Below are 27,823 nucleotides of genomic sequence, written 5' to 3'. Positions count from 1 at the left end.
TTTCTTTCCATCACTGAATTCTATTCCATTGTTGTGACTTATCACAGTTGTTTTGTCCATTCACATTTGTTAATAAACATCTTAGTTGCTTCCAAGTTTGGGCAGTTATAAATAAGGTCACCATAAACCATCATGTGAAGGATTTTGTGTGGAATAATTTTTAGCTCAGTTGAATTGTGGATCATATAAGCTTATGTTTAGCTTAGTAAAAACTGCCAGATGTCTTCCAAAGTGGTTGTACATTTTTCATGTCCTAACCATGAGAATTCATGTTGTTTTGATTCTCACCAATATTTGTTTCCTTCAGTTTTTAAGCCAGCTTTAAAGTAATTGCTTCCCTGGTCACTCAGAAAGTAAAGAATCTGCCTGCAATGCAGGTAAGTTTGATCCCTTGATCTGGAAGACCCCTTGGAGAAGGGAATGGCTACCCACTACAGTGTTCTTGCCTGGAGAATTCCATGGACAGAGGAGTCTTGTGGTCTATAGTTCATGCAGTTGCAAAGAGTCTGACACAACTGAACGACTGATGCTTTCACTTTCACAACTCTAACCAACAGAGAAAGCATAAGAACAAAAGTAGGAAAAAATGCATAGGCATAATATAAGGATCCAAGTCCATGGTACACAGATTGGGATTCTAGTTCTTTTATTATCAAATGTGAGATTTTTGACAGGTTAATTAACCCATCTGAACCTCAGGGTTTTTAATGGTATAGAAAACAGAGGAAAAGGTCTTCCCAAGATTGTCATAAACCCTGAACATAACTAACTACTTAACAATCAGTGTACATAAGAAGAGGATTAAGAGTTAGATTAGCACCCTGGAAATTCGAAAAATATAAGTGAAAAGAAATGGAAGTGTATGATTATATCTTCTTTTCTTACAAACTTCAGATCAGTTTATTTTCTTCTTTTTCGTGTTTTGCCTGTACAAAAAAAAAAATTAGAAGAAAGCTAAGATATAAGTCTCAGAAATCTCTCTTTCAAAATGGCAGATCTGAGCTCTAGGACTTTTTACTTTGACTCTGCCTGATTTGCTTGCCTCTGCCTGATTTACCTCCATGCATTTAATGAACTAATTAATGAAATGCAAAATTACAAGTTAGCTTAGTGTTCCTACATATTGATTATATGAACAGTGGTGTCATCACTTTTTAGTGGAGAAAATATGAAAAAAAAAATAAGAAGAATGCTGAAATTTTTACTAAATGGAGTTCCTTTGTTCAGTAGAGAAATTCACAAGGAGACATTTTACTCTTAACTCAGTATTTTCTGGTCATCTCTTCGCATGCCTGTCTAAAAGTTTCCTTTCTCTTCAAAGTCTTGTAGAATGTGACAGCATAAAAACAACCACACCAATACCATATCAGTCAGTTCTACCCAGGAAACTAAAATTCACATTAAGTACAACAGAAGGAATTTAATGCAGGGAATCCTTAGAGGGGAAATAGGAGAGGTGAGACACGAAAAAAGAACAAGTAGGAAAATGAGAGATTAACAACAGGAAGTCACTCCATCACTGCAAAAACAAAATGGCCAGAATCAGCTAACAGAAATGAACAATGGCCACAGATCATCCGAGTGAGACAGCTGGAGCCATGGAGAAAACAGAGCTCCTACAGGGGAGCAATCTGAGGCAGAGAAAGAGGGAGAAATATCTTGAATTTCTCAATCCTCTCTATTGAATTTTCAGCCAATGTATTCTATTGGCAAGTTGAGCAAATCTAACATGTATCCAGCTGACGTGAGAGTCTGAGACATTTACCTGACAGCAGACAAACTTTCCAGAAGACAGAACAGAATAAGGGAGAGACATAAAATAGTTCAGAGGCCCTTTGGGTCTAGAAATGGCACATATACTAGGGTATCAGCCCGAGCAGGGCAGAGAGGAAGCATACAAGAACTGATCAATTGTGGCGTGAAAGAGGGAAATGAGCAGTGAGTGTCTCATACTAGTATCTCAGAATGGACAAAGCAAGAAGAGAAGAAAGGAAGGAAAAGCAGAAACAAGGAAGGAAAGAAGAAACGATGAAAGGAAGGAAGAGAAGACGGAAAGGAGGGAGGACAAAGGAAAGTAGGAAGGTGGGCTAGAAATAAGTCATTTAATCTTGGGTCTTTTTTTTTTTTAAGTGGCATACACATTCTCTGTTTGTGAAGAAGAAATGTTAGCTATTAAGATGTAAATTGACCCCAGAGAGAACATTTATATGAGGATAAGAGTTCAGGGGATGTCACCACTAGAGAAACTGCTCTTTAATTACTGCCCCAGTGGTCATGTGTGATGATAGAATAAAAGAAGTCTAACTCATAAAAGGGAAACTTTAAGATTTACCCTCTAAGTTCCAGGGTACTCCAGGTATGGTGGTGGTGATTCAAGACCTACTAAGGAAACTTTCATTTGACATGTTCAATACAGCATGATAAGCTAAAGCCACAAAAATATCCGAGTGTCAGATCTTTTACAGACCATAATTTATTTCCCGTCCCAAGCCTGGCAAGGATTAAGAAAAGGAAGTATGGGGGGCATGAGTTTTAGAAAAAAAAATAATAAATAAGTGAAGCACAGCTCCCAAACTTCAGAACCCACATCGGAACAAGAGTGTGAGTCTATTCAGTACAAAGTACAAAAGCCCAGAAGAAAATAAACTGAGAATCAATAACCTTGAATTGCGAAGTCACCTGATAACTTTGAACAATGATATTTACCTTTCCTTTTTAAAGTGAGGCACAGTGGGGTCACAAAGCTGCATGGAAACCACAACCTGGGAAATTTTATCTCACCTGACAACCTCACAAATCTTATGTTGCCTCATGCCCCAGACATTACCAGAGCTGTATGCATCTCTTGATGTAAGAAACTTGCCCCCGAAAAGACTGGAACTAAAAGTTGTAGTGCTCTATAATTCTGTCTGTGTTTTTATTTCATTTATGTGTTCCAATAATTTTTTTTTGGAAAATGTGCCCGTTAGAAGGGCAGTTAGAATCAGTACTTTCAACATTCCAAATTTACTGTTTTTCTCTTTTTGCCTTCTAGTAGAGAAAAACCTGAACTCTCAAAAGATTCATGTATTCACATCATCAGAAACAGCTTACTTTAGGCCACCAATCTTTAACTAAAAAGAGAAAAACATTCCATGATTTAGTTCCAAATTTTTGGACTTTATTACTGCTTCCTTTTGTTCAGTTTGTCTCTCAAAATTAGCCAAAGCTCTAAAGGCTTTTTAATGGTTGGGTAGAGAGGGAGGTGGGAGGGGGGATCAGGATGAGGAATCCATGTAAATCCATGGCTGATTCATGTCAATGTATGACAAAAACCACTACAATATTGTAAAGTAATTAGCCTCCAACTAATAAAAATAAATGAAAAAAAAAAAAAAGAAAGCATCTGACTTAGGAAATGGCATACAAATATTATAGCTGCAAATAAGATACTCTTGGACTATCTTTGGATGACTGGGAAAGGTGTCAGGTAGATTCCTGCTTTGAATAGACTCTCAATCTTATCCAGAATTTGTAGAAGAAAAGATCTTTAGGATATTTTAAAAGATGACTATAAACACCTAACTAAAATAGGTGAAACAAGTAAATGTAAGGGAAGCTTTCTCTAAGGATTCTGTTTCTCTGAAATGACTCAGAAGTGAGATTCACTATGGACAAGCTTTTTGCTTCAACAAGACAGCACAGTGTCCTTAGCCTGGAGGTTGTCCAGCTGCTACGTTGACTTACCATTCTATCTAATTTACTCTAGTGTCATCCCCATGGTTCAAATTGTTTGCCAGAGTGTCGCTGGAGGCTTAAACAGTGCCAAGAGAAAAGGCTGACAAGCTTTCTCAGAATCCCTTCCTGCGAGGACTCTCATCATTCCAGCTTGTGTTCATTTTCACCCAAAAAACTGACCACTTTTAAAGAGACAGAAGTGGAGACGATGCAGAATTCATAAAGATCATCCAGTTCAGTCCTTCATATTAGCAAATGTCTGAATCATCCAGAACAAATACTTAGTTTCTTGAAGACCTGAGAGAGGGTAAGGATGGGGGAGAAGAGAAAGATATATTAAGCACCTAACAAATGTCATCTCAACATCTGCAATATCCCTTGATACTGAATTCCATCACCTTCACATTAAAAATTTCTTCCTTCTGCCTAATTCCAATCTTTCTTCCCTTATTTTTACTGCAATTTATTATATTTTTGTTGTCCAGAATTATAGAGAACAACTGTTGAGCAAACCTCCTCAATTTAATGTATGTGTGGATGAAGATCACAAATCAAAACATCCTTTGTGCTCCCCTAAGCCCCCAAACCAACTCCATTAGCCATTCTCCATATGATCATTTTCATTCTTTCAAATATCTTGTAATTTTCCATTTTTGTACATCTCTCTAAGTACAGAAAAATAAAATGAAAAGATTACAGCCATTGGTCTGTCATCTGCTTTTCTCTACACTAAATCAGGTAGGCTTATTTTCATAATGGCATCATATTGCTGACTCATTCAGAGTTTACTCAACTAAGCCCCAGGTCCTTTCGTTTTGATTCTCCTGCATAGATAGTTCTTCCTCAAGTTGTATTTATAATGTTTACACTTTTGTCCCTAAGTAACTGAGCAAACATATTGTGGTTATAGCCAGGAGATGTAAGGAATGAAAGACACAGATTTTAGAAAATCACACTGAGAATTACTAGTTCCTTCCAGCACCAAATATTAAGAACAAGTTTCAATAATTTGAGGAATCAATTAGGATGAATATGTTCCAGTTGTTTTTTTAAAGTCTCACTAATAAAAGATAAAATGTTAAGCTGGTTAACAAATTACCTCAGCTGTTCTTGGTTCCTTAGGCAAGAGATGACATATAAAGGGAATTATGCTTTAAGGTAGCAAGAATTTGCTAAAATAAGTGAACAAAGAAAAAGGGTTGATTTATCAGAATATTATGAATAAAATCTGAAAATATACAGAAACAAGTATGAATTTAGATATCTGGATGCAAAACAAACAAACAAACAAAACAAAACCAAAAGTAAGAGACAGAAAGCTACTTCCTCTCAGCCTCTAGGTAGTTTCCAATGAAATGTTTCTATCAGTTCAGTTCAGTTAAGTTGCTCAGTCATGCCTGACTTTTTGCAACCCCAAGAACCGCAGCATGCCAGGCCTCCCAGTCCATTACCAACTCCTGGAGTTTACTCAAACTCATGTCCATTGTGTCAGAGATGCCATCTAACCATCTTACCCTCTGTCATTCCCTTCTCCTTCCACCTTCAATCTTTCCCAGCATCAGGGTCTTTTCCAATGAGTCAGTTCTTCGCATCAGGTGGCCAAAGTATTGGAGTTTCAGCTTCAGCATCAGTCCTTCCAATGAATATTCAGGACTGATTTCCATTAGGATGGACTGGTTGGATCTCTTTGAAGTCCAAGGGACTCTCAAGATCTTCTCTGACACTATAGTTCAAAAGCAAGAATTTTTTGGCACTCAGCTTTCTTTACAGTTGAACTCTCACATCCATACATGACTACTGGAAAACCATAGCTTTGACTAAACAGACCAACTTTTGTTGGTAAAGTAATGTCTCAGCTTTTTAATATGCTATCTAGGTTGGTCATAGCTTTTCTTCAAAGGAGCAAGTGTTTTTTAATTTCATGGCTGCAGTCACCATCTGCAATGATTTTGGAGCCCAGAAAAATAAAGTCTGACACTGTTTCCACTGTTTCCCCATCTATTTGCCATAAAATGACCAGACCAGATGCCATGATCTCAGTTTTCTGAATGTTGAATTTTAAGCCAACTTTTTCACTCTCCTCTTTCACTTTCATCAAAAGGCTCTTTAGTTCTTCACTTTCTGCCATAAGGGTGGTGTCACCTGCGTATCTGAGGTTATTGCTATTTCTCCCGGCAATCTTGATTCCAGCTTATGCTTCGTCCAGCCTGGCATTTCGCATGATGTACTCTGCATATAAGTTAAATAAGCTGTTTCTGTGTCTAGGAACAAATGATAAAATACACAGCTTTAGAGCAAAGCTATAAGGATATTTCTTTGGAAACAGGGACATGTCTCAATAAAATTCACTCTTAACAGGATGTGCACCAATTTAGAAGTAAACCAGCCTTCAGAAAGCCATAATTATACTAGCTATAAGAAATAGATAAAATAATGGCTAAAACCTCAATTAAGAAGAGTTGGCACACTGGAAGGGGGAGCCCTTAGGCCCTGCAAGGATAATAGGGCCCAACAGGAAGGAGGCTATTCTTGCCTGGTAAGGACTCAGCCAATGAAAAATTGTGGATTCTTCCTTTGCTATAAGCTTTCCAACTTCCTTTTCTCTCTATTAAAGGGGGTCTCTCATTTCTTGGAGAGTGGGGACTTGCAGGTGGCTCACAGTAGTTGCAGAGCCTGAATTGCAATCCTCTGCCAATCACAAATAAACCCATTTTTGCTAGAGAGATCTCTGGCATTCTATATGTTTTACATAACCAAGAGTTGTTCCAACATGCCTACTGAGATATCACTTAATTTATTCTCATAAAACCTAAGTATATACACCTTTTTTCCAAATTGATTTGAATTGGTGGGTAACTTACTTAGCGAATACAGGAACTCAAATGTACTCTTTCTTGACACCACCATTTATGTGTTCTCCCAAGCTCAAAATTTCAAATATTCTTATCCTTCCTTTATTCCATATGGTTAGTTGTCACCACAAGCTGTCAAAGTTGAACGTGAGTTGGTTCTTTTCTCCCATGACCAATACATGTGCACCTTACTAATTTCAATATTCTGTTGATCAATGTAATAGTTCCCAGGTGATCTTTTGACATTTGTTGATCTTTTTGCTGTTAGAGTGGTTTTTTTTAAATAGTATTTTATAGTTTTAATTTTATTTTACCTCTTTTTGACTTCTATATCGCTTAGGACATTGGATCACAAGTTACAGAAAACTCATTTGTGTAAGAAAACTTAGTCACATGATTACATATAGCCACCTGGGGGACTAGGAGATGTAGTCTCCATTTGGGTAGCCATAGACAAACTAAAACCAGGGTTAAAAATCTGTCCATCACTGAAAAGATAGAGAGACAGGTCTTAATATTATTAGTCTTTTTATAGTAACCCAAAAAGACTTTGCAGTTGTTCTTTTTTTTTGTAGGATAATTGCTTTACAATGTTGTGTTGGCTTCTGCCTTACAGCAACTCAAATGAGCCATGATTATACAGCTATCCCCTCCCTCTTGAGTCTCCCTCCCCACTTCCATCCCACTTCCCCCACTCCAGGTCATCACAGAGCAACAAGCTGGGCTCCTGTGTTATATAGCAGTTTCCCACTAGCTATCTATTTTACACATTTTACTGTATATGTTTTGCTTTTAAAGGACTCTTGTAATCATTTTTTTAGGTTGAAGTAGGTATTATGATTAGTCTAGCAATATTTTTTTTTTAAAAACTCTGTTCTGCTAAGGTTTAATATTCTGCCAAGATGCTCCTGGGCTGCCTCTGGAGCAAATAAATAATTGAGCAATAAGAGTTCCGGCCCCTCAATTCTTCAACAAGAATAGCACTATTTTTACCTGAGATATGTATATATATATATATATATATATATATATATATATACAGAGAGTGAGAGGCTCTATGCCACATGGATTAATCATAGACATTTTCTCATCCTGGGATAGATAAGTATTCTTCTTAACAAGCCCATCTCCATTACTTGAAAAATTATCTTTTTCAAAGTCCAATTGTATTGAAAGTAAAAGATTGAAATTCGTCTCAGACTTTACTATATAATAGAGAAGAAAACTGGAAGAAAATAGTCTGGTATGTATGTGAGAAAATTTTTCTACTTGGAATGTGAAAAGAGAATATTCCAATTTGGAATATAGAGAAAATGATTTATAGATAGGTACACTCAAAGGAAAGAATAACTTTGGTCTGAAATGAATGTTAGATTCCAGTATTTTTACCTTCCTGTTGGGTACTTACAACTTCCTATCAAGTCTTACAGTGACTGGTGTGGGTACAAGAAATGGTATTCTTTGAATTCCCCAAGTCTTTTCCACACCCATCCATTTAATTTTTTTTTCTGCTACATGTTTCTTGGTATTTAGAATCTTATAGCATTTTCAATAGTCAAAAAGCTGACCTTCGACGTCTAACACACAATTATAATTTCAATTCCAAGTGAACACCCACTCAATCCCTTTGACAATAATCTGTGCCAAAGCTTTAATACATAGGGTGAAATCTCTAAGGCTAGAACTTTTTCTTGGCAGAGGAACATCAAGGGGATGGAAAATGCTTTGAAAGAAGAAGGACCTAAGTTTTGTTTTGTTGTTTTAATTTTTATACATTAAAACTTAATCTTTGCCAAGTGCACTTCTTGAAGGTTTAGCCTGCAATGTCTTACAGATAGAAAGTATATATTCTTATGAGATTTTGCTACAATGGAATTTGTTAAAGGACTTCATGTGGTTTACATCTTCAGAGATAACTGAAAGGTCTTGGCACTCATATTCCCAACCTGGCTCCAGTGATCTTCATATTCTTTCACTTCCTTTCTCAGAATTTAAATGTGGAATTCACATCACTATAATACTTTTACTAATTTTTTTCCTCTCAATTTTGCTTCCTCATTTCTGATTATGCTGTTTTTCCATTTTCAAAATTCCTATTATTTCTAATTTTATGTCCTTTGCATTTTATCAAAGTACCCATTACATTCTGGATACATGAAGAAAAATTGAAAATAAACCATCCATTTCTTTGACTTGTGTTGATCTACTGTGTTAATTTTGTGTGAGGTATTTCCTCTGGTCAAATCCAGGACTTACTTTTCTATTCTAACCTTCATTTTCTTTGTTCTCTTAATTCTCATTGGGGGCTTTTATGATAATAATCTATTATCCTTCTCCATGTAGTTTCCCAGCACTCATTCCTTAAACTTTTGTTCAAATATCTGTAACTGGGTAGTCTTTTTAATAAAAAATCTGAGTGAATGTATCATACGTGTTGTGACTGATGCAAGACATATACTCAATTTATTTGCCCCGCTCCACAGAGAAATATTTTATTTTAGTAAATTGTCTATATTTGTTAATGTTTCTACTCTCCTCAAGTAATACAGAGACAAAACAATAGCTCTTTAAGACAATAAGTCTCAGGAATCTGAAAAATTTTGTGAAGGGTAAGCACATCTAGGTGATCAGTGTCAGAGACAGAGGAATGTTGGTTTCAAAAATCTTAGTCTTCACTAACCCTACATCTTCCTTTTCTGAAACCTAACCCCTCAACTCCCTCACATGGCTTGAGGACATAAGGATCTAAACTGTTCAAAACCACTTAATTTCTGAAAACTAATTAAATACCCAAATACCATTTCAAAGAGTAAAGATCAAAGATATGGAACTACAATCACTGGAAAATATTTTTCTTTTTAGAATAAGGCATGTATATTATGTAAAGTAAAATTGAAGCATCTGTCACTGTTGTAAATAGAAATTGCCAGGCAAATTAAAAATTTTATTGGCAAGTTTGCCATGTGAAACAATATGGAAAATACTGGACGCTTTGTTTAAGATGGTAACATTAGGGTGATTACATTTATTGTTCAACTTAGGACACTTATAAAAGTGAAGGCAAGCATGATTAATAATTAGGCTGGGACAGTTTCTAAACAAATTGAGACAAATGATCATTCTAAAAACAAGTCACTGATAACCTTTATACACTTAGATATAAAAACAGCCCATAATTTCATAACTTTTTTTTTAATAAAAATGTTGGAAGTTTCCCCAAATACACTAAACAAATTAGAAAGAAAAAAATACAGATAAACTACAAAGGGACAAGTTTCAATAAAAGAAAGATGGTTAAATAGCATCCCCAATTCAATGGACATGAATTTGAGCAAACTCTGGGAGGTGGTGGAGGGACAGAGAAGCCTGGTGGGCTGCAGTCCATGGGGTAGCAAAGAGACAAGACTGAAGAACTGAACAACCAAGTTTCTACAGAAAGCATCAAAAAGCAGCCAGAAGAACTATCACTATGGATAAGCAATGAGGTCCTAATGTATACCACAGGGAGCTGTATTCAATATCCTGTGATAAACTATAATGAACAAGAATGTAAAAACAGAAAATAATGTGTATATATATATCTGAGTCACTGTGCTATACTGCAAAGATTGGCACAACGTTGTGCCATACTATGCCAACTATACTCAATTAAAAAAAACAAGACTACCACTACTATAATGTCCTAGAATAGAAAAGACAGATGGATACATGGGATAAAAGAAGTGTCCTGATTTCTCCCTCAATTCAAAATAAAATTGAGTAATCAAGTGGAGATAACTTTAAAAAAAAAAACTCTAATCCAAGTCAATATGGTAAAATTAAGCAGAAGCATGAGTTGATCATCTAAAAGTGTTGGTTATGTATCTGATAATTTAGTCATTAGTAGTAATCAAAACTTCTATGGCATGATATACTCAGCTGTCTCTTTGTTAACAGTTTGTTCTGGGATATGAGCACAGGGATAATTTATCAATAGGATTAAAGAAATTTTCCTATTAACTAAAAGAGAGCTAAAATTGCATAAAGAAGGGAAAGTGCTTCTTATAAATATGCACTGTTGTTGTTCAGTCGCTAAGTCATGTCTGACTATTTGCATCCCCATAGACTGCAGCACACCAGGCTTCCCTGTCCTTCACTAGCTCCTGGAGTTTGCTCAGATTCATGTCCCTTGAGTCAGTGATGCCATCCAACCATCTCTTCCTCTGTCACCCTTTCTCCTCCTGCCCCCAATCTTTGTCAGTATCAGGGTCTTTTCCAATGAGTTGGCTCTTCGCATCAGGTGTCCAAAGTACTGGAGCTTCAGCATCAGTCCTTCCAATGAATATTCAGGACTGATTTTCTTTAGTATTGACTGGTTTGATCTCCTTGCAGTCCAAGGGACTCTTAAGACTTTGCTCCAGCACCGCAATTCAAAAGCATCAATTCTTTGGCACTCAGTTCTCTTTATGGCCCAACTCTAACATCCATACATGACCACTGGAAAAACCATAGCTTTGACTATGCAGACCTTTGTTGGCAAAGCAATGTCTCTGCTTTGTAATATGCTGTCTAAGTTTGTCATATCTTATCTTCCAAGGAGCAAGCATCTTTTAATTTCATGGTTGCAGTCACTGTCTGCAATAATTTTGGAGTCCAAGAAAGCAAAATCTGTCACTGATTCCACTTTTTCCCCATCTATTTGCCATGAAGTGATGGGACCAGATGCCATGATCTTAATTTTTTGAATGTTGAGTTTTAAACCAGCTTTTTCACCCTTCTCTTTCACTTTCATCGAGCAGCTCTTTAGTTCCTCTTCACTTTCTGCCATAAAGGTGGTGTCATCTGCATATCTGAAGTTATTGATATTTCTCCTGTCAACCTTGATTCCAGCTTGTGCCTCATCCAGCCCAGCATTTCACATTATGTAATTTCATATAAGTTAAATAAGAAGGGTGACAATATACAGCCTTGATGTACTCCTTTCCCAATTTTGAACCATTCTGTTGTTCTATGCCCAATTCTATTGCTTCTTGACCTGCATACAGGTTTCTCAGGAGACAGGAAAGTTGATCTGGTATTCCCATCTCTTGAACAAATTTCCACAGTTTGTTGTGATCCACACAGTCAAAGACTTTAGCATATAATAAATCCATCATTAAGAAAACATTCAACTTAAGCAATATTGAAATGTATTCAGATCATTAATAATAACAAAACATTTTCTAATTTCATATACTACTCATAATATCAACTCTGCAACCCTGTGGACTGTAACCCTCCAGGCTACTCTGTCCATAGAATTCTCAAGGCAGGAACACTGGAGTGAGTAGCCATTCTCTTCTCCAGGGGACCTTTCTGATCCAGGGATCAAATCTACATCTCCTGCACTGCAGGCAGATTCTTTATTGTCTGAAGCAGCAGGGAAACACCAGCTGTAGTCAGAAAACAAAGCTACAATATCCATTTTATTATCACTGGAACAGAAATCAAACTTTTAAAATGCCGCTCTCGCAGGTTATTTCTGTTTGCAAGACTCTGTCCTTGTTTATATATCTCACCTATGTTTAGCAAACTGTAACCCAATATTTCATTCTAAAACAAATAAATTCAAATTTAAGAAAAAGATATTTAAAAACTTGCTCAGATTACCTATATCTTCTAACTCAATTTTTAAAAGGAAGCAAAGCTAAAGTGTCTTTCTCTTTTTATTTTTTACTGCAAATGCTTTTCAGCAAATCTAGTGTCAGAATTTCTCATATAAAGTCACAAATTTTTTTTTCCGTACAGAAGCAAACAGAGCTTTCCATTTTTCATTGATATGAGGAAACAAAATATGTTCTATCTTATCTAGCATATCAATATCACTAAGTTATTACTTCCTTCACCAGAAAAAAAAAAAAAAAAAAAAACTACAACCCAGTTCTCACAGAAAGCAGTGTAGCAATAGTGAGCTGGGAGTTTTTCTTAAAGATCGGTTCACTTACTATAACATCTGAATGCAGATTTTTTTCATCTGAAACTCTATGGTTTTGCGATCAAATAGGTTTAATGTTAGTAAGCCTGCCAAGATATTTTTGTTTTTACACACATAATTAGCTATAGGGTCTTATGAAATGAAAATCTTTTTCTTCTTTTAATAGGATTTGCTTTGTTTCAACTTTCAAATTTACCTTTACTTTGTGTTTCCTTAGTACTGTGACTCCTGGAAATGATAAGCCACCCCCCTCACCCTTGTTTTTGGCCAGTTTGAAGCCTCCCTATGTCGGTACCACCAACAGAACTGTGGGAGAGCAGGCACGGTTTGGCGGGACCATTAATCTGTTTGAGGCTATAATTTTTGTTCCAGTAACTAACACTTCATTAAGTTGAAATAGTTTCATTATGAAAGGAAATATTCACAGAGAATTTAACCAATGAATGGAAAATTACTAAGTTTCCAACCAGTTTGATTCAGACTATATATAAAGCTTATTAATAAAATGGGTTCACGTTTTGAATTTTTTAAAATTTTTAATCATAGGAGAATGAAGGCAGGAGGTATCTGTAAGCTTTCAAGTTTACCACAGTGAAGCAAAAATGGCATGTAAAAATACATAATGACTCTTTAAAAATGTGTCAGCCTATTTCATTGAAATTGAACGCAGGCATATGCTTTGTTTTCTTTAAAAATATATATTATTTCCTCAGATTCATGCTTTTATTTAAGCACAGAAATTTAGTCTTGTTTTATTTAATTCATCCATTCACCACTAACTGAGCACCCACTTTGGTCAAAGCATTGAACTAGAACACCAAGGCAAATAAAGCTGTCATCTGCCCTCCCTTGGGGAACCAACATTACAGGCAGTGATACTGAAATTACACAACCAAAGTCAAGATTATTTCATTACAACCATGTTAAGCAATGTGAAGATGAAGTCCAAGTTACTAAGAATGCTTCTCTGAAGAAAGATCACTTAAATTAATATCTGAATGTGCAGATCAGTTTAGGGGAGGAAGGAAGATAGGAAAGATAATTAATTTAATAAGAATAGACATCCTGAGAGGGGAAAATAGCCTAGTTCATTTGAGGAAAAATAAAATAATAAAATAGGCTACTGAAACTGGAACACAAAGAACCAAGTACAAGAGTGCTGACTCTGGGCTCAGATGCTTTGGATTCTGATCGGAGGTCCACTGTGACTTCCATGTTATTCATCTTAGAGAAACTTCAATTTCCTTATCTATACGATGAAGATAATAATAGTATTGACTATAGTTGTTATAAAGATTAAATAGCTAATTATTTCATCTTAACTGTTTATGATGGTGCTGAAACCATGTAACTCAGATTTGGAATTGAACCCATGGGCTTTTAACTGAGATCACACACCTGGTTTCAGGACTTGATGAAGTTCAGTTTCTTGATGTCCCACTGCAGAAAGAATTCAGTGAGAGACAAAGAGGTGAATTTATTTACAGAGAAATGTACTCTGCAGACAGAGTGTAGTCCATCTCAGAAGGTAAAAGTTAGTCCTGAAATATGGTGTGGTTATTTTTTATGAGCTGGGTAATTTCATAGGCTGATGAGTGGGAGGATTATTCCAACTATTTAGGGAAAGGGGCGGGGATTTCCAGGAACTGAGCTACCACCCACTTTTTGGCCTTTGATGGTTAACCTCAGAACTGTCATGGCACTGGTGGGAGTGTCATTTAGCTTGCTCATGAATTACAATAAGCATATACTGAGGCTCAAGAGAGTCAACTCATCTGCCATCTTGAATATATTTGGTTCTAATCAGTTTATGTCATGTCCTTGTGCTCCGTCATTCTTTTAAGTTTTGTGTCCTTCCCCCGTGTTTCAGCGCCACGCACATAGGAAATGCTGCAGAAATATTAGTTCTTTTCACTTTTTGTCCCAATTAGACCCTAAATATGTATGATATTTCCTATAGTTTCCTTCACTGAACTATATCTTCAGTTATACAGTGGGATGAGAACAAGAATTCTTTGTGTTCCCACAGTAGCAGTTGTACAATGTAAAGCAGATGGACATTATAGATGAAACACCAGCATTCATTTCCAAAATACCATTTGCAAAGATCTCTTAAGCTCCAGTCACAGGAAATTCAGATTTTTCTTGTTGTAGTAGTCATTATTATCATTATTATTTGGTTTAGTTTTGCTTTAACTAAACCAAGTCTTTAACTAATTGAAGTCTTTAACACCTGGGAACGTTGTTTTCTCTATCTATTTCTTAAGTCTAGAATTAAGTTTCATTATTATGGCCAGCTTCTTATAGTAAAAATTAATTTAGGTCTTTTTTAATGTGATTATGGTGCAAAAGTAGGATCCATAATAGAGAATAATGTAATATAAACATAGGTATGTGTCTTTGGACCAAATTATAAGCTTTAAGCTTTAGTGTTGATTTGTAGTTTTGCTCTTTTCCTTCCTTCTTTGCTATTTAATATCATACTATTTTTACATATTTTATATTATGTACTTAACACAAGCTATAATTTTTATTATGAGTCTTGACACCTCATTTAGGTACTACTTATTTTGTTGGTCAATTCTTTTCCCTTTACTGTATTTCTTTGAAGACTGTATATTTAGGGGCTTCCCACTGTAGAAGGAATAGCAAAGCCAGTTATTTTAATGGCATTCGTTACATAACCAGGAGATGATTCCAGCCCTGTTCTCTTATCTAAGGTCATAAAGTTCTCACAAATAGCTTATAAATGCAGAATTTACTATAGAGACCAACCAACCCACTGATACTAATGCTCTTAGTCCAAGTACTTATCTGACATTCCTAGGGCAACAGAAATTCAGACTCTGGATAAATCCCTCTGCTCTCTTGGAAAGGTTCCCAGTTTTACTGATGTTCACTCAGGAAGAGATTCAGGATTTTTCTAAATTTATCTGAAAATGAAACTACTCAGGGGAGTGACTACAATCCATTTATAGTCTGGCTCTGCATGAACATCTATCCTAAAATCTGCCTACAATTGTCAAAGACTAAAAGTATTCACTCCTGAAGACCAAATTAATACTTGCCTTATTTGGTTTCCAAATGCTGTGTTAGGGCTTTCAAATGTTCATTAAAAGATTCCAAGACCCATATGGTTTCCCAGTTATCCTAATTTTAAAACATGCAATGCTTTTTTTCATTATAGGCACTATTATGAACTACCTCATTCTTAATTGTTTTCAGTTCTACATTTTTCCCAATTATAAATTAATAATTAAATCATTAAAAAAAAATTAAGAAAGCAGCATCACCACTCACTTCCCCAAGAAGATTCCTTGTATTATATTTCAGCATATTTTCCTTCTAAATCTCTAATACTATTTAAACAAATGAGTTTTTTCTCATGTATTTAAACTCCAGAAAAAAATAGCATTTTCCTATTCAAATGAAATCCCTAAGGGTCTGTATCCACCTATCCTTCACCTAAAAGAACACATTAAGTTTTCTTGCATCTTTGTAGCATATTAAAATATAAACAGAAGCATATTTTACAACTGTCACCATTTCCAGGGTAATAGTTTTCCAGTTTAAAGAAGTGCAATGAGAAAGCTGTATATGAGAATCAATGACCTTCTTTAGATAGTAGGAGAGAAAGAAGTGCCTTAAGTTGAACAAAGATACAAGCTAATATTCTTTCTAGATGTTTGCATTTTGAGAAGAAAAATAAATAAATAAAATGAAAGGACTAAGCTCCCCTTTACTTCTTTCCTTGCCAAAAAAACTTGTCATCCTAGTTAAAGCATATTTCATGATTCTGGGTTTTTTAAAGTAAAATTACACACCAGTTGTGGTTGGAGGTGGATCCATCCATTCAGGGCTTTATGTAAATGCTATTCTAATATATAATGTAAATATACACATCAAAATACTGAACACACCATATTAAAATAATAAAAGTCCACTCCTGTATATTTAACAATGCAATGTCTGTTAAAAAAAAAAAAAAGGCAGTGAAAGAGAACTGATGAGTAAGCTTAAGAAAGATGATCAATCTTTATATGATCTCAGAAGAACAGAAGTCAGTGCTCAAAGTGGAACAATTTGTTCACTTTTCCAAATTTTGCCCAAGCTTCTATCTAATTACATTCTCCTTAATTCCAGCATATCACAGAAGCATTAATACTCCAGTCTACTCTATTTGTCAGTAAGAGTAACAAAACTTATTTCCTACTTCTCTGAGATATAAATTCTTCTTTTCTCATATTTTACTTTCCTTTTTTGGACTTTGAGAAAAACTACTTCATACAGCTATTTGATTCATTCAACCCATATTTCCATAGAACTTAAATATATTGCTTAATCTATTTTAATCTTATGCAATCTAAGAAAAGTTTCCAATTAGTTTTCCAAATATTTTTTTGATCTGCTGTCAGTAATCTAAATGATTCTTAAAGAAAGGGTGGTAGGTCTTGCTTTTCTTTTGTTGTTCTTCAGACTGACTAATATTATGTTCTGTATATAGTAAGGACTTGATAAAGAAATTTGGTTATGTAATGACAAAACAGTAAACTTCGGTAAGGAATGCCATTAGTATCTAACATAACCAAATAAAGTAAATTATTCTATGGGTCAAATAATGAACATGCAGTATCAGTATCGTTGCTACCAGATTAAACTCTTATAATCAAAATTTTATAGATATAATATATAGCCACTTGCCCTTTTAATAAGAGATTCAATGATATAAGTTTGGCTTTGTGTAATACCACTAAAAATACTGAACATCCAAATGACCAAGATGGTGAGGCATCTTACATTTGAATTACTATTTCACATATCTGTTTTCTAAGACCTGATAATTGACCTCTTTAGCATGCTCAAGAAGAGTATAGCTATGGAAATATTGATATCTGAAAGAAATTTTGCCTAGGGATCTGACAACATTTGAATGCAGTAAAAATCTCGATTATCTCTATAATAAATACAATAAAAGTTTTTACACCATTTCCTATAAAGTCTTTCAACACAGATCAATAGTCTAAGTAAAAATAACTCTACAAACATGAAATGTACCCTAAGTACACAGTTCTCTGATAATCTGGTTTAATTTAAAGACCAATTTTGAGTTCTGGATAAAGAGAAAAATCCATCTGGTTTGCAATTTATTCCAAGTAAATTTGAGGAAAGTATTGGCTGACTGAGAGATGACTGAAGATATAGTACTGTCTGACAGCTACATAAGAGGATAATAATCTTCTATGTCCAGTAGCCAAGTACAAAGTAGGTTTCCTTGGCTCTTGAGAAAGTTGACAAACTTTAAAAGATTCAATGCATATGCAAAAAACTACTTCATTTTGGCCCAGATTTGATCCAAAGGAAGATCCATGGATAAGGCAAAGAATACCAGACAATGACTGTGATCCAACTCCAATACAAATGGACTAGAAGTCTTGAAATTCTACATCTTGAAAAGACATATTTTAACATAAAAGAAAAATTCAAACAACTATTACACAGTTTCAACACTGACCATCAAAAAAATAAAAAAAGAACAAAGTGTCCCATGTTAAAATATTTGCAAAATAAGCTTTTCTTTGAATTGCTTTGCTATTAAAATTATAAGATATAGAACAATTAAAAGATGGAGAATCTCTGTTAAATTGTACAAGATAGTTTGGCCAGAGTTAAACTGTTCTTTCTACCCATTACTTGTTACTAGAACTCTTTCTAAGAGCTCTCCTTGTTTGGGAAAAGAAAGCCACATCACCTGTATATGAACATATCAGCAAATATAAATGATGTAGTAAACAAGTAAATTGTTATTTATAGACTATTAAGTTCTATCAAAATAAACAGGAAAGCACAAGTTTGACTTTACTATTTCACTTTGACTTAATAATAAAAGCTAAGTTAGCCTGTATAGACTGTTTACTAAATACCTGGCATTGTGCTAAATACTTTTCAAAAAAAAACTCTTTTAAACTTTCTCGTTTTAATGAAAAGAACCCATTGAGAGGTGATGATACTGAGTCTCAGAGATTTAATATAAATTACACTAGGTTATAATTAATAAATGGAGAAGGCAGTACCTAAACTCATAATGACAGTCCCTAGTGCTGGGGCTTTTAAGCAAAGCACTGTGAAGTCTCCACTATGGAGTGACTATGAATGTCTTCATAGCTATTAAATAAAGCTAAGAAAGTGAGGTAAAAATCCAAAAGCTAGCTACATAAAACTGCAGTTCAAGGAATGAGAAAGTTATATGCCATAATCTAAACATAAAAGAAATCAAGATAAAAATTTAAGGCAGATTTAGAGGTAGTAATGATGGAATAATGCCACCAGAGGAGCCATGATTATGATGATTTTTTAGTTCTAACATTGTCATCTTGTCAGAGGGATGGACAAAAGAATCCATTTGGGGAACAAAGAAGAAAATCAGTAGAAAGAGGGCCAGAGACTTCTCAGAGGAATTGATCTTTGAAGTCAAGAGAAGGAAGGACATACTAGGGAAAGAAAAAAACAAAGGCAAATTCAGGGCTTGATGGAGAAAATAACCCAGGAGCTTGAGGGAATGGGTACTGGGGAGGGCAAGAGAGGGAGGAATTTCTGGAGAAAAGAGTATCATACTGGAGACTAGTTGAGCTGTTGAAAATAATGTTTCCACATTTGTAAATTAATCTCTAGATATCCATTTGTATACCTAACTCTAGAATTAAAGCAGAAAAACTATAAAATGCATCTAAAATGCCCAGAGAAGTCTCTAAGAATATGCAAAACTTGTTAATTTTGGACTGGTTGTGGGAGAGCTTAAAATTGATTCATTTGATTGAAATGGCGGAGATAAAAGACCAGAAAAGGCAGAATAGAAATTGGATAAGAGAAAAAAATAAGAAATGAGATGAGAAGGCCTAAGGTCACTTTTTGACCTAAAGGAGAACAGCATGATTAAAAGACCAGAGTTAAGAGTTAAGAAACATTTGTTTTCATTTTTTATTTTTACAGGATCTGGATAGAACTAGATTTTTCCATCTGAAGACAGATTTTTTAAAATCATGAATTGTGGTCAGTGTTTCCTAACCTGAAATCTCCAAGTCTTTCCAAATTCATCATTAATTGTTTACTATAATTCATCCAGTAGTTAATTAACTATGGCTTTGAAACTGTCATGACCTAGGGGACCCAACACACAAGAAACTGGAACTTCAATGTTGTGGTCTGATTGGAGAAGAACAAATAACCAGGACTAGAAAAGTGCTTGTCAACCCAGAAGAGTTTTGCTCATTGAAGGATAGCTTCATATGCTGAAATCTGGTTTCATTTGGGCTAACATTAATATTCAAAGCTTTCAATCTATTGCTGGGAGTATAGTAGGAAGACTTCCAGTTTATTCTACTAACCAAGAGCAGCTACATGGACTGAAGCATCTTGATTTGATTGGCAGAAGGGGAGAATTTGTCATCCTGGGAAGACTAGCAACTGTACCTATATTAGTGCTGACATTTCCAAGCATAGGGTTTCCCTGGTTGCTCAGTGGTAAAGAATCCGCCTGCCAATGCAGGAGACACAGGCTTGATCCCTGGTCTGGAAAGATCCCCTGGAAAAGGAAATGGCAACCTACTCCAGTATTCTTGCCTGGAGAACCCCATGGACAGAGGAGTCTGGTGTGCTACATTCCATGGGGTCACAAAGAGTTGAATGTGACTTAGGGACTTAGGACCGAACAACAACAATTCCAATCATATCTACTGATATTCGTCCCCTATCTGAAGAGATAGGTGAGGCTGAGCCTGCATGGGACTAAAGTGCTCTGAACACAGTGAAAGCAGTACCTATGAAGTTACTTCTTATTTTCCCCCTCTTGTTATTTTTTACTTCATTACTATCTATTTGAATGTCTCTTGCTAATTTCTGAAGCTAGATGGTAAATTTTTAAGAAAGAAGACCAGGACTCAAAGTTATCATATTCATGCCATCACAGCAAACCCTTAAATAATACTCAACATAAGTTGATCAACTGGTATAAACATAAAGCCTCTACAAAGATTAACAAGCGATATCACTATATAGCAGAAGAAGAAGTCCAAGACCCTCCTTTTCCACAGTTATTCAACAAAAATATGTAGAGTGATTCTCTTTATGAGAAATCTTAGGAAAGAGCTCAAGGGCCCCTGTACCCCAGATGAGCATAAAACCAACTTCATCAAAGCCAGTAGGAATATGGTTGGAGTCTTGTCATCATGAGCCCTCTCACATAATCAGAATAAAACTCCCAGCTTCTGGCTTCTTCACAGAGAGGCAAACAGAAGACTGAAGAGTGTACATGCAAGTTTCTGATCTTGGGAGGCAAGGGCTGCCCAAGGGGTTGGTTTCCATCTTGCTTATCTCAGAGCACTGACAGGACTCAGCATAATCAACATGCCTAGGGGCCACTGAGAACAACAACAAGCATAAAAGCTGAGCGTCATTCTGCTTCTCCAGAGGACCCACAGTACAGCAGACTCAGACTGCCATAGTTCATCATCTACATCTTCAAGGGGAAAGAGAACAGTGGAGCATGCCTTCAACATTCCAGGTTTCCAGGGGCTGCTTGAGGGTACAGTTCTGTCTGTGTCAACTTGGGGAAGTGATATGACCTTACATAATCTAAATGCCTACAGGATGTTGAGACCAAAAAATAGTTGGTACCACGTCTCTACTTTAAAGGACCTGTGGCATAGAAGACAGACACCAGAGGGGGCAAGAGATTACAAGTTCCTTTTTGAAAAAAGAAAGAATTTTTAAGAAGGAACAGTGTATCCCTTTAATTAGGAATCTACACAAAAAACTTGTTTGTGTAGATTTATGGCTAGAGACACATTCATAGGAAAAGTTTGAAAGGCCCTTAGAATATCTATCAAGCCTGATGGGTAAAGGTCTTTCCCTATATGGATCTAGTCCATAAAGATTGGGAAAGGATACTGCTTTCTTATTAACACAGTACCAACACAAAGTTACAAAGAACATGAAGAAAAAGAAGGAAATGGCGCAACCCAATGAAAAAGATAAATCTCCAGAAAGGAACATGAAAGAAATAATGTATATGAATTACCTGACAAAAATCCAAACTAACTCATAAAGATGGTCAAGCTAAAGAAAATAATACATTAAAAAAATATATAACAAATTCAAACATGAAAATAGAAGAAAACAGCAATTCAGCAAAGAGGAAATATAAACGAGAGCCAATCAAGTTTTGGAGCTAAAGAATTCAATAACTAAACTGAAAATTGTATTCAGTGGAATTAAATATATTCCAAGTGCTGAGTGAAAAAACTGCCAACTAAGAATACTATATCCAGCATACCTGTCCTTCAAAAATAAAAGAGAGATAAAGACTTCCCCAGGTAAACAAAAGCTGATGGATTTGTTCACTAGACCACTAGACCTACCTTACAAGAAATGCTAAAGGGAGTCATTTAAGATAAAATGAAAAGATGCTAAAAGGCAACACAAAAGCATATGGAGCATAAAGCTTGCTGTTAAAGATAAATATAGACAAATGCAAAATATCCTAATTCAGTAATAGTAATTGATAAATCACTTTAATGCTGGTATAAAAGGCAAAGTATAAAAATATGATAGCTATGAAAATATACTAATGGATACACAATATATAAAAGACACAATTATTGAGTTGAATAACAAAGTTAGGGTTAGAGATGGTAAACTGTAGAATTTTTATATGATTGAAGTTAAGTTGTCAACATCAACAACAAAAAAACTGCTGTAACAAAAAGACATTTTTTTGTAAGCCTGATGGTAAACACAAAATATCCATAGAAATGAAACAAAAGAAAAAGAGAAAGAAAGCAAACCATGTCACTAAAGGAAAAAAAAAAGAAGAAGAAGAAAAAGTAAAACAGCAAGAGAGAAAAAAAGTGGACAAAAGAACTACAAGACAGGGGGAAAAAATGGCAATAGTAAGTTGTAAGTCGCTTCAGTCATGTCCAACTCTTTGCAACCCTCTGGGCTGTAGCCCAGCAGGTTCCTCTGTCCATGGGATTCTCCAGGCAAGAATTCTGGAGTGAGTTGTCATTTCCTTCTCTAAGGGAATCTTCTGACCCAGGGATCCAATCTGCATCTCTTACCTCTCCTACAGGAAGGGAGACAGGGGCACTACATTGCAGGTGGATTCTTTACCACTGAGCCCCCATTTATCCTTTAAGTGTAAATTGATTGACTTCCCCAATCAAAAGACATAGAGTGGCTGAGTATATTTCAAAAACAACAAAACAAAAAAGCAATAGAATGCACATTCTTCTCAAGTGCACTTGGAACAGTTTCCAGGATAGAGTATATGTTAGGCCACAAAGTCTTCATAAATTTTACAGGATTGAAATCATATCAAGCATTTTATCCAAGTACAAAGATAGCAAGATTAATTATATGAAGATACTTAGGAACTTTACAAATATGTGGAGTTTAAACAACTGACCAACCAATGGGCCAAAGAAAAAAACAAAAGAGAAGTTTTAAAACATCTTGAGACAAACAAAAATGTAAATATATCAAAATTCATGGAAAGTTTATAGTTATAAGAAACAAATAAGAAAAGTCTTGTTTCTACCCCAAGGAACAAGGAAAGTCTCAAGTAAAAAGCCTAATTTACTTACATCTCAACGAACTAGAAAAAGTACAACAAGAGAAGACCAAAGTTAGTAGAAAAGAGGAAATAAAGATTGCAGAAGAAGTAAATGAAATAAAAAATAAAAAGACAGTAGAGACAATCAATGAAACCAAGAACTGATTCTTTGAAAATATTTTTTTTTTTTAATGACAAGACTTTACCTAGATTCACCAAAATGGAAAAAGCAAAAAAGAGAGAAGGGGGTACTCAAGTAAAATCAGAAATAAAGAGATGTTACAACTGATACCTCAGAAATATAAAGGATCATAAGAAAAATACTATGAAAAATTATACTCCAACAAATTGGACAGCCTAAAAGAAATAGATACATTTCTAGAAACATACAACATACTCAAACTAAATCATGACAAAATAGAAAATCTGAACAGACTGATTACAAGTCAGGAGAATGAATCAGTAATCAAAAACCTCCCAACAAACAAATGTTCAGGAAGGACCAGATGGCCTCACTGGTAAGTTCTATCAAATATTCAAGGAAGAATTAATACCAACCCCTTCTCAAACTCTTCCAAAAAATAAGAGAGAACTCTTCCAAATTCTTCCTTTTATTTAATGAAGCCAGCATTATCCTGATTGTAAAACTAGACAAGGATGCCAAAGAAAAGAAAATTCCAGGCCAATATCTCTGATGAACATAAATACAAAAATCTTCAACAAAATATTGTAAATCAAATTCAAAAATACTTTAAAAGTAATTATACACCACAATCAAGTGGAATTTATTCCAGGGATGCAAGAATGGTGCAACGTCTGTGAATCAGTCACTGTGATATATCTCGTTAATGAAATAAAGGGGGAAAATCATATAATTATCTCAATAGATAGAGCAAAAGCATATGACAGAACTCAACATCCATTTATGATAAAGACACAACAAAGAAGATATAGACAAAGTATACCTCAACAAAATAAAAACATATATGACAAACCTTCAGTTATCATACTCAACAGTGAAAAACTAAAAGCTTCTGCTTTTTTTAACACAATTTAAAAAAAGGATTTAAAAACTCATAATGGAAATTCAGAAGATGAATATAAATTTACTGCCACCATTTTGGAACTGTAAAAAGAAGGGACTCTTCTAAAACTTTGAAACAACAAAATTAAAGTAAACAGTAAACTGTATAAACCATTGAATTATGCTCAGAAAGTGGTTATCTGAAAATGTAGTTCAGATGAAAAATATAAATAATTTCAAGAATTATTTGATAAAATTAGCAGAAAATAACCTCAAATGAAAGTTAGTTGAAATTATAAAATTTTCTCTATTTGAAGTTGAGATCACAGACAGTGATGTGATCTCTTAGAAAAATAAAATAAATTCCCTGATGAACTTGACCTCCACGTAGTTCAGTGATTTTTATCATAAGGTCACTTAGCCAAGCTAAAGAAAAAGGCCGGGCGAATGACACTGACACTAACAGAGATGAAGTAAGGAAGGAAACTTTCCAGCACTTGAAAATTTCATGCTCAAAAATGCTGATGACACAGCAAGAATTAAGCCTTTATCCCTGAAGCTAGGTCTGGTTAATATTTCATGGAGTCACCTCTCTTCAGAAGTAACCATATTAATTCAGTGGCTACACTGAGATCTGAGAGCACACGGCTTCCTCACACACACACTTTACAGAGGCCCCAGCCTTCTGTGAAAGCTACTGGAATTCTCTCAACACTAGGGAGTCACTCAGTGGAAGAGCCTGCAATACCATGCTGGTAGCAAACAGAAGGAGGGAACATACTTTGTAGAACAGCCCCAGCAAAGCAAACGCAACCAACACACTTCAGAAATCTGTCAATCATCAAATTTCCAGTTCATTTATTTACTTATTTCCAGAAGACCCCCCTTTCCAAATGAAGTTCTACTTGGAAATCCAATATATAAAACAGAAGAAAGTAGGTATAATCTGCTTGAAATGGGGTGAAGAATACAGAGGTCTGCTTATCGTCCTTGGTTCTCATGTCCCCATAGTGTCTCCCACATTTTGGGGGAACTCCAGGGCTTTTCAGAACATAGTTTGAAAAAGAACAGATATAAGCCATTTCTATGAAGAGGTCAATTTTCTTTTTTTTTTACTTTAGAATAAAGATTGCTAAATATTTTCATATAAATGAAATTAGCATAATATTCACAAAAAAATTTTAAGACATCATTCCTGGCTGTCAACAGATTTGTTAGGTAGCTAATCCAGGGAAACCCTGGAATATAATACATTAAAAAATTATTTAGCTATTTAAATTTATTCAGGAAATATTTAATGGTATTCTTGATCTACCAGGCATGGACAGGTCCTGGATATGGAGAGAGAGCTTGTAAGTTTGAACTATAGGTTCAACTAAGGTTGAAAGTTTGAACTATAGGTTCAACTAAGGTTGAAAGTTTAAAAGCTTTTGTGTATAAAATTGGGTCACATTGATTTAATATCACTTCACAGATCTCAACATTTTGGAACCCACGATTGGGTGCCAAACACGATTGGCAGGAGCCAGCTCTTTTGGGGGGAACTTCTCCCAAATATTTCTGGAAATTCCTTGAGGTGCTTTGCTCTGTCTACAGAGCATACTTGGTCATTTCTTCCTGCCAGTGGGGTGGGAATGCAAATATACTTCTTCAGGCTCTAAGTCACAAAAGGGCAACCTCAATGATCCTCTGAAAATGCTGCTCCTATTAACTTGCCCCCTTCTCACACGTGCCTGTTTACCTCAAGCACAACCTCCAATGTGGCCAGGGGAAAGAAAAACCTTTGATTGTTGGATTCACCAAAGCATACTGAGCATCTATAGGCTTAATCCTCTACAGTTCATAGGGATGTGCCTTCCCTCACTGGCCTGGTACAATGCAGTCTCATTACAACAGATATAATGGATCCAGAGCATGAAAGGGGAACTACGCCCAGCCTTTGTTTTGCACTCAATCAGAGGGTCCAGCCTGTAGGTTAGGTGAAATGGAGACACTCTCACTGTCTACCTCCTTCCAGGTTTAGGCTCCATCTGCGCCTGTGTTAAGCACATCAGAAGCTGTTTCACGTGAGAGGTTGGTGAAGAAAGAGGAAGCAAGAGGAGATAAATGGAACAGGAACTACAAGGAAAAACTGAGAAAAGGAAAGCATTTAGTATATTTTATAGTAATTAAATTTAGTATATTTTACAGTAATTAAAATGAGAAATGATGAAGATCTAACTCATTCTTGTGGTAGAGGTATGGGGAAGAGGCTAAGAGCTGAGTAAAATCTTGAGATAATGCAGATAATGAATTGACAAGAGTATAGTTCATAGTCAATACTTGTTAGTGTGATTATATATATTATGATAAATGATAATGACAGTTAAAGTGATTTTTTTTTTCAGAGAGAAAAACAAAACTTCTTCCTGCTCACCAGGAAGAAGTCTCTTTCTGGAAAAGGATTATGTTTCTGGAAAAGGATTATTTACAGACCTACAATGGCTATAGGGCTATAAAACCAACTCTTGGTTTCCTTGAAAGTGAGTGTTCATCACTCAGTTATGTCCTACTCTTTGCTACCCTAGTGAATGTAGCCCACCAGGCTCCTCTGCCCAAAGGATACTCCTGGCAAGATTACTGGAGTGGGTTGCCATTTCCTTCTCCAGGGTATATTTCTGACCCAGAGATTGAACCCAGCTGTCCCACTTGCAGGCAGATTCTTTACCATCTGAGCCACCATGGAAGCCCTTGGAGCTTAGCTACTTGAAGCTTGGTTTGTAAACAAGCAGCATTTGTTATGAAACTTGTTATTAAATGCTGAATCCTTAGCCCCACCACACCCCTTCTGGACTGGGTAATTCATTTGCACCTTGTAGTTTGAGAAACACCACCACAGAGGAAGGCATGATTACTGTAAAACACAAGAGGTCCTTACAGAAATATGCAACAAATATCACAAAGAGGAAGCTTAGGTTAGTGTAACCCACAGGGAAACCTAGCTCAGAAAAACAATCACATCTGCAAAATGTAGCACATAAAATCTTCCTAACTGGACAGATTTCCATCATATTCAGCACTAAAATACAATTTAACAAAAGTTTAAATGCAAAATGTGAGCAATTGATGTCCAATGAGATTAATGACAAAGTATATTAGCAAGGGCAGCAGTAAGTTGGGCAAAATGATTTGAAGGAAACATTAGTAGCTATTGTAGCCACAAAACTTACACAAGACAATATTTACTATCAAGGGGGGAAAAAAAATAAACCTCAAAAATATGGATAAAAGAACCAGGGTTAGGATGTTACCTTTGTCACTCATCATTGGGTTATTCATTCCTAATGAAAATAGCTCTTGATTCAAAATTAGCATGGCATCTGTGTAATAAATGATGTAATTAGATATGTGCTCATTGTGCTTAGTCGTGTCCGACTCCTTGCAACCCCATGGACTATATAGCCTACGAGGCTCTTCTGTCCATGGGATTCTCCAGGCAAGAATACCAGAATGGGTTGCCATTTCCTCCTCCAGGGGATCTTCCTGACTCAGTGATTGAACCTGCATCTTCTGAGTCTCCTGCATTGCAGGCAGATTCTTTACCTGTTAAGCCAGATACATGTAAATAAACTGCTAAATAAATCCATATTTCGTTTACCTTCTGGAGTTCCTTTAAGTTAATTTCTTTTCTT

This window comes from Dama dama, chromosome 21 (assembly GCF_033118175.1).
Source record: "Dama dama isolate Ldn47 chromosome 21, ASM3311817v1, whole genome shotgun sequence".
Taxonomy (NCBI): Eukaryota; Metazoa; Chordata; class Mammalia; order Artiodactyla; family Cervidae; genus Dama; species Dama dama.
Note: the sequence above shows the minus strand (reverse complement) of the source record.